Below are 9,141 nucleotides of genomic sequence, written 5' to 3'. Positions count from 1 at the left end.
ATTTGAGAATCATTTGAATGTTTACAAGTTGTCTAATATTATATATTGTGAACAATCTAGTATCAAATGGGATACAGAATATTAGATTGTTAAATACGGTTATATAATATAATAAGGTTCACAGCACAGGTGGTGTTGGACAATCCACTGGTATGGCTGTAGTATTATTTAGATTAGTTTATATTGACTAAAAAATAATACTAGTATACTTTGTGTATATTGAACATGATCAAATTTAGAATTGTTCCCTTAATACTGATTAAGAAGGAGAACTAAGATTCTATGTTATTATTAATGCTTAGGTTCTTAATCCGGAAATAGTAATTGACACGTGTATATTATTTACATGCTTTGATTTATATATGAAATAATTCTTTTGAATTATATCATTTTATTTTGGGTGATGGAATTATATACATGGTGGATATTATTTATTGAAGGAATCCATGTCCTGATAATATTCGGGTTAATGATGTCCCCTTCAAAGCTCAAAAAGATTTAATTATGTGAAACCCTGCAGGTGGAATTTATTCTGGCATAATTAAATAAAGGTTGAGTGGATGATCAAGGATAAAAGATATTAATTAAATAAATTATCAGTAATTTATTTAATTAATGGACATATGATATTTTAAACATGGGGAATTTAATAAGCAAATAATATTGGAACCGAATTAATTAAATTACGGTATGAGGAAAAGTAGTGCAAATATTAATTTTTTAGTGGATTGAATTAATATTTAATTACATTGGGCTAGGCTCAAGATATAATTAGAAGGCCCAACCTAATTATCCATGGTCCCTATTGTAGCCTATATATATTCATATTCTCTTCTTGCTTGGGAGTGTGTGAAAACATATTGTAGCCACCAAGGAGCAAGAAGAGAGGATAACTTGAGAAGACGGAGGCCACACTTCGCTCAAGAGAATTTGGGAATACAATAGAAGAGCGTGGAATCAACCATTAACAAGGTAATCCTCTTTTCGTAATCTTTATCATAAAACGTAGTAACACCCTAAGTCCGTGGTTCCCAACAATTGGTATCAGAGCCTGGTAATGGGTTCTACGTTTTATAATATAATGTCCATGTCGTCCTAATTAAATATGCGTGTATATAGTGTTTTCCTTGTATTGGTTTTGATGCAGGTTGTTAATCCACTATTATGGCCATGTATATTTTAATTATGTGTTTGGATCCCACGTGGTTTAATCGTGGTTAATTTTTGTTTTGGTTTCCACATGGTTTAATCGTGGTTGTAATTTACACGAGGGTTGATCGTGTTAGAATAGATTTTACAAAATTAGTTTTGTATTAGATGTATTTTTTTTGTAATTGTTCCGGATATTTTGTACAAGTTATGTGCGATCAGAAATCAATTCCGGTAATTTTTTATTCCGCTGTGCGATTACACGGGGCTGCTGTTGATGTTTGGATCGAACAAAATCAAAACAAAACTCACACAAAAGCAACAGGCGCGCGCGCTGCGGCCGCTACGGCCGCTGGGGCTGCTGGGGCCGCTGCGGCAGCTGGGACTGTTGGGGCTGCTGGGGCTGCTGCGGCTGCTGCGACAGCTGGGACTGCTGGGGCTGCTGTGGCTGCTGGGGCTGCTGGGGCTGTGGGGGCTGCGGGGGCTGCTGTGGCTGCTGGGGCTGCTGGGGGCGTCGGGGCGCGTTTGGGTAGTTTTTTTTTAGAGCTGGATTTTTTTTTTCAAGGGCCATAATAGTGGAAAATTTATTTTAATTTTTTCCATTAAATTTTAATTATTGCTTTAATTTATTGATTATGTGTGTCGTTAATTATGTGTGTAATTCTTTTAAAATTGCATGTTTAACTTAATTAGGACGACATGGACATAAATTTTATTTATTGCTTTAATTAAATGTTATATGTTGCTAAAATTATGTGTGTATTTTGAATGCATGATTAGACATAATTATAACAATATAGGGCCCCATTTAATTTTAAAATTCCTCAATTTTAATAAAAAAATTCTAAGTGGGAGAGGGAATTAATATGAAATTAAATCTCATGGTCTCCATTATTGGTTGTAGGTAATTTAACATAAAGACGAATATAAATTATATACACGTCACCCATCGTTGCATGTAATTTACGGTGTCTAGAATGTTCTAGAAATTACTAGAACAAACTTCTTAAATTAATAAATTTTGAAAGGAATAAATACGAATTTTCTTTATTTCTGATTTGGGGCGATTTTGTCAAAAACGGGTTCATCGAACTTGTAAGGCTGTGGGTTTTAAGCGAGACCGATGTGACTCCTCCACTACCTGGAAATCAAACCATTGATGAATATTGAATTGAAGTATTCTATTCAAGGCAAAATTACGAATATTGGAAGGTATACACGCCACCCATCGTGGCGTACCAAGTTCCATAGATTTCGAATAATTTAAGATTTGATGATGGTATACACTTAGCTATGAAAAATAATATAGTCCACCCCAACGTGGCATATTGTTTAGTAATAGGACCGAAGTAACATTTAAGCAAAATTAGGTGGTATACATGTCACACATCGTGGCGTACCAGAAGCTTATGGTGTTTATATGTTAGTGCATTAAATTTTAATAATTGTTAGAGGAATCAATAGATCTTAATAATTAATGCACCCTTATTTATGTGATGTTTTTATGCATGATTCTCAGGATAAAATGGGTTTTAATCCACTATTCACCATACTTAAGGATAACAAACTTACCGGACCTAACTATATTGAATGGAAACGAAATTTGGACATTGTGTAATAACCCCAATTTTTGAGAAATTTTGAAACCCTTATGAATAGTGTTTTTGCTGAACGAGAAAACTTTTCATGCCACGCTATGTAGGGGTTCTGTTATTGATCTTATGGGATATTATTAGTACTCTATGTGGTATATAAGTGTATGTAAAGATCGTCAGAATCCAATTCCGAACACTTTGATTTTTCCCGGAAATCCACAAGATACGGTGAGAATTGAGTATAAGGTAACAGGATAAAAAGGATTTAAATTAAAGGATTATAGGAGAGGATCATATAAGGAATACAACATATTGAGAAAGGTTAAGGGAACCTAAGTAATAAGATCCCGGGTATGATCCCTCAAACGATAAACGAGAACGAAAGATAAGCGAACCGTAAAACAAATAAGTGACCAAGAGACAAGCTTGTACAAGAAGCCAGGGACTGTGACATCATCAAACCACAAGGTGTGGACAAGTGGGAGCATTATGACATGTTCAAGGTGATATAAGCATGACATGGGAAGGAAGGAGGTGTGGTGGCTTTGTAACCACACAAATTCAAGGGCAAGAAGGTAATTGACTAAAGCAAGCACAAAAACCAAGCAACCAAGCCAAGCAAAAATCATTTTCATCAAAAATCAAAAAAAAGCAACCAAGGCTTTGTTCTTGAAGCTATCGGCTTTTTACTATTCATTAGGCAAGAATTTTCAAAAATTCAAGATCCAAGCTTCCTAAATTGGTGAGTAAATTCCCTAATCATCTTCATGCTTAGTTAGGGCTATACCATGAGTTTAAGCCATCAATTCCTTCTCAATCTTCTTCATTTAATCAAAGAAGAAGACTATGAATAGTGTTTTCAAGTTTTTTAACTTGAAGTTTTCTTGTTTTTCTTGAAGATCCAAGCTTTCCTAAGACTTCTCAAAGCTTCTTAAGGCTTCCTAGCTCATCCCACCACTTCAAGGAAGGTATACCATTTCCAAACCCTAGATCCCTATGTATTATAAGATGATTTTGATTAGTAGGATGATATTGTAGCTTGTTGTTGTGATTTAGAGTTTGGGATTTGGAATGGTAGTGAAATGGAATGGTAAATGTTGTGGTTTTGATTAAAAGAACTTAAGTATGGTTAAATTAAGCTTAGGCATAAGTATAAATGATTAAATTGAATTGGTTGGGGTTGTTATGATGTGATGAGGATGGATGTTGGTTGTATGATTGATTTGGGGTTGATTTGTGGTTGGTATTGAATGGTTTAAAATTTGGGAAATCGCGTAAACATAGCCGTCGTAACGTCCGATTTTCTGTAGACTATTTTTGTGCATAACATTAGGACCCGAGAACCCCCTTCTAGATTATGACCACTGCCATGTTTAGATAGCTCATGTTACGAGCTTCGTTTTGATATATAGTTCGTTCGATTCCGATGCACGGTTTAGGAGAAACGACCGTTTCAAGTAACGGCGTTTCGCGAACGAAACTTTTTCCCTCGCCTTACTTTGAAACATAGGTTAAAGACCAAAAAGGGTTAATTAATGTATGAAACATTTATGGTAAGTGTGTTAGGCAGTTGGTAAGACACTCGCGAAGGAATCGCTTTAAAACTCGTAAAGGTTAAATTATTAAAAATGGTGGAGCCGAGGGTACCCGAGTGACTTAAGCAAATCAGTGAGCGCAAAACAAGCGTTAGAGTCTAAGTTAGTTAAAGTATAGATTAACAAGTGATTTTGGTTTAATTCCAACTTACTTGTTGTTTATAGGTTACCAGACTCGTCCCGAGCCTTTTATCACCCCAAGTCGCTCAGGCAAGTATTCTATCCGTTATACTGTTGTTGTGATGTATACACTTGTATATGCATTATCTTGCGATAGATGCATGTTGGTTATTTAGCAAATTCTTGCGATATATTGTAGCATGTGATATGGTATATATGCATGCCTGTTTCATATTCTTGAAATATATATCTGTTGGTTCAGTTGATAATACCTATGCTAGAGGATAGCGGTATCTTGCATATACCCTCAGTGTAGGGACCCAAAGGTGAAAAAATTTTCTAAAACCGGGAGTCGAGGATCCCGAGTAGATTTTGTATATATATGGATATGGATATATATATATATATATATTTATATATATATGGTTATAGTTTTCCAAACTATTAATCGAATAAGGTTTATTCGATAACTTTAAACTTTATTTTAATTAATGAATATTATTTCGAATATTCATTCGAGGACTTATGACTCCTTTTATTTTATTATTTGAATATTATTTGAATATTCATTAGAGGACTTATGACTCAGTTTATATTATTTAATGAATATTATTTGAATATTCATTTGAGGATCTATGACTCCGATTATTTGCTGAGATATATTCTGTATTTTATTAAAGAATAATGTCTCGATAATCAAACTTATTTTCGATTATTCAAATGAAGATGATACTTTCATATAAGTATATCTTTGGTTATTTAATACTCGTTTCAAGTATAAATTTTAATACTCCTACTTCAATTATTTTTATAAAGATTATTCTTTATGGGAATATTATTTAATTAATAATATTCAGTCATTTTCTAAATATTCTGGGGACTGATTTACTTCATTAAATCAGCTTTACTCCAAACACTCTATAAAGTGTTTTCGAGTCTTCAAAATGATTTTTAAAAGTTAGAGCGGATCCCAAAACTAATTTTTATATTTAAGATGTTCCTTTTTAAGGGGATTTAAATACTCGCTTAAAACCTGAGGGATCCGGCTCTGTGGTGTATTTTATATTCGCAACAAGGTTGCAGTTTTGGTAAATGAATTGATTACTTACCCAACGTTCGGGAAGTAAGTCCATCTATTGAGTCGGCATAAGCAACATGGGCTCAGTGGGCGTCCATGATAGTGTAAGTGGCTCAGTGGGAGTCCATCAAATGCATAAGTGGCTGAGTGGCAGTCCAGCATAGGTCCTAATGCGGCCAGGGTGATGACCAGTGGGGAATTCGTCCATCTACTAGTAGAAAAGGTTACTAATGGGTATCTTTGCCTGATCAGCAAGATATCTGGTTTATGCCAAAATTATTTTCCTTTCCAAAATTCATTGGATGTTTCAAACTCTGTTCATACTTTACATAACAGAGGTTCCAGGAAATGTTTAGAGATATATATATATGTGGATATATATATATCGGGACTAAATAAAGTATCTCATAACTTTTTCATTCAATAATATTTCAAAGATTGAATCTATTCAAATCTTGTCTTGTAGTCTCATCTATGTGATGAACTCTTGAAACTGATTATAACTTGAACGGTGGTAGTTCAAGTAGTATTGGGAAAGATATAAGTATATTGGGGTATTTGGTAACCTCATCTTTTAAACTTATATCTAATTAATAATTGTCTTATGAATGACAAAGATTTTCAGAAAAACGTTGAGACAAGGTTAGATATATGAGATCACCTTGCAACGATGTTTTTTTTATATATACAGTTATACACTGGGACTTTGTGTATATTATGCATGGAAGAGGACTTCCAATATTTTGAAGTATATATGTATATATACTGAATATTTTGCGACTTCATCGCATTAAGATATCAAACTTGGTTCATTTCTTTTGACCAAGACTTTCATGAGTATTATGAGTAGGCTCATATATTGTTAATCATTATACATATTATTTTGGTGGGCTTGCTGCTCACCTTTGCTTTCTTCTTTCATCACACAACAACAGATAGAAAAGATGAACAGAACCAAACTCCCGATTCGCAAGCGATTAGGAGACGTTCCGCAGATTTCTAGAAGCATTGATGCCGCCGTAGCTGAGGTAGGAACTACCAATAGGCTAGGCTTTATTATTTTGATGGACCAGATTTATTTATATTTATGAATTGTAATAATGGCAAAGAAATGTAAATTTATTCAGAAAAACCTTTTAAGGTGTATTGGCAGATAATTGTGGAATAAAATGACTTGTGGTTATTTTTGGATGTTCATCTCTGAGACTATAACGTGTGGTGTGTGTGTTTATTGTGGGGTCACAGTACAAAGTAGTTGAGTAATTATTAAGATTGGGTGTTATTAAGGGAAATGGAACTCGTGACGACCCGGATCCCCGACCCCGGATCTGGGGGTGTTACAGAAATGGTATCAGAGCTAAGCGTTATAAAGCTCAGAGATGATGGGACGTTAAGATAATAAGTTAACTAAGATAATAAGAACTCTTGCCAAGTTCATAGTCGGGCTACCTAACGTAGCACCGACAGTTAAAACCCTTATGGGAACCCTTATAAATATCGTGATAGAAGCGTAGTTCATTATCGTATATGGTAGCGGGTCTCCGAACCCTGAGGTTGAGGAGCAACAACGCGATGATGTTTTATTACTTATTGGAGATTAGATTGTGGATCCGATGGAGCGTCCTAATGCAGGACCGGATAATGTTGATGTTGAGGATATAGCGGTTGAGGATGTTGTCCTAGAAGGGATAGTTGCTGAGGAGGATCCCATGGAGGATCCTGACAAGAATGAATAAAGGACCACTGATGAATTGATGACCATAAGTAGGTCGACTACCAGAGGTAGGATTGGTCGATCACTACCGGAGGTTCGTTCAAGTTTGTAAAGATAGTAGCCCCCTTTAACGTGGCTTACTCGTAAGACTGAGAAGTTCGAATGGACAGAAAAATGCGAGAACAGCTTTCAAGAACTGAAGCAAAGGTTGGTGACGGCCCCTATGCTGGCGTTGCCGGATGGAAAAGGAGATTTTGTGAAGTGTAGTGACGCTTCGTACAAGGGCTTAGGGTGCGTGCTTATGCAGCACGGTAAGGTAATCGCGTACATGTCAAGACAATTAAGGTAGTATGAAATTCGATATCCCCGCTCATGAGCTTAGGCTCGTGGCAATAGTTTACCCTAAAGATTGGAGGCACTACTTGTATGGAGAGAAGTGCGAGAATTACCTAAGCCATAAGTGCTCTAGTACATTTTCCCGTAGAGAGAGCTCAACATACGCCAGAGGAGGCGGTTAGAGCTAATCAAGAATTATGATTGGGAGATTCTTTATCATTCGGGGAAAGCCAATATGGTGGCTGATGCCCTTAGTAAAAAGGAGAGACTCAAGATGATAATGTCTTTTGGAGAGTTTATAAGAGATTTTGAGAAAATGGAAATAGTAGTGAAGGTAACCGAAGCCGGTACCGAAAAGCTGTTTGAGATAGCAATACAGCCCGAATTATTGGAAAAGATCATATTGTGCCAGAAAAAGTTATGAATGAAGGCAGAGAGCCAACAAATAGATAAGAGGTTAATACCGAGAAAGATAAGAAGGGAATAATGAGGTATTCCTACAGAATTTGGGTTCCAAATGTTCAAGAGCTTAAAGATGAGATCTTAGATGAAAGCTAGTTTGAGGAATAAGATTTAGAGCAAACCCTGAACGTGATAGTCAGGGAGGTCGCCATCAAGATAGAAGGAACCCATGACATAATGGAGTGGAAAATGAGGATTTTAAATTAAAAAATGACCCCAATTATGGGGAGTAGGATGAAACATTTCATACTAAGGAAACAAAAAGTCGAGTAAGGAAAGGAGACCCGAGATGGTACCCCTATACGGCAATTCATGGACCTGTCTAAAGAGAACTTAGACTATTATCCCCAACCACCACCCTGAGGAGACAGTACGGTGAGAAATTCTTTCAGGACCTTTAAGTCGCTAAGCTCTCAGAGTTCCATGGAACAAGCTGACCCAGCCGAGGTAAGAGCCTGGATAAAGGAAATAGAGGAATCATTTGAGATTCTAAATGATTGACGAACCACAAAGGACTGTTTATGTCACTTACCCTCCTAAGAGAGAGGCCACCCGCTGGTGAAAGACCAAGAAAGGCACGGAGCCAGAGGTTATAATCAACTGATTTAAGTTCAGTCAATTGTTTTAGGAAAGTACTTCCCAAGGTTATGGAGATAGTGTAAAAGCTTTAGAGACAGAACAAAGGCAGACGAGTATGATGAATTATGAATCTAAGTTGTAAAAGTTATCAAGATTCGTTTTGAGGACACGAATCCAGAATGACGGGATGTATGAAATCAATGTTTATGTTGTGTTGGTCCATGAAATAATGATAAGAGAAAGGAAAATAAAAAGAAACTGAAGTGGAAAGGAATATAAAGGCAATAGAGTTTTGAGGAATGATAAGGGAGTTGGGTATGAGGAAACCCTAAAGACTCGTAGCAATAGACATAGAAAAGTATGTAATCGTCAGGATGAGGGTGATATACCATGAGATAAATTGATGGTTGAAGGTATAAGAGATACATATATATTATCCCCTGTAAGTTGGGAGGATTCGAAGAAACCTTGAGATAGTTCGAAGGATAAATAATGAGACGCGAATAGACTGAG

Source organism: Apium graveolens, chromosome 7 (genome assembly GCF_009905375.1).
Source record: "Apium graveolens cultivar Ventura chromosome 7, ASM990537v1, whole genome shotgun sequence".
NCBI classification, from domain to species: Eukaryota; Viridiplantae; Streptophyta; class Magnoliopsida; order Apiales; family Apiaceae; genus Apium; species Apium graveolens.
The sequence above is the reverse complement of the archived record's forward strand: the minus strand, read 5'-3'. Positions refer to the sequence as shown.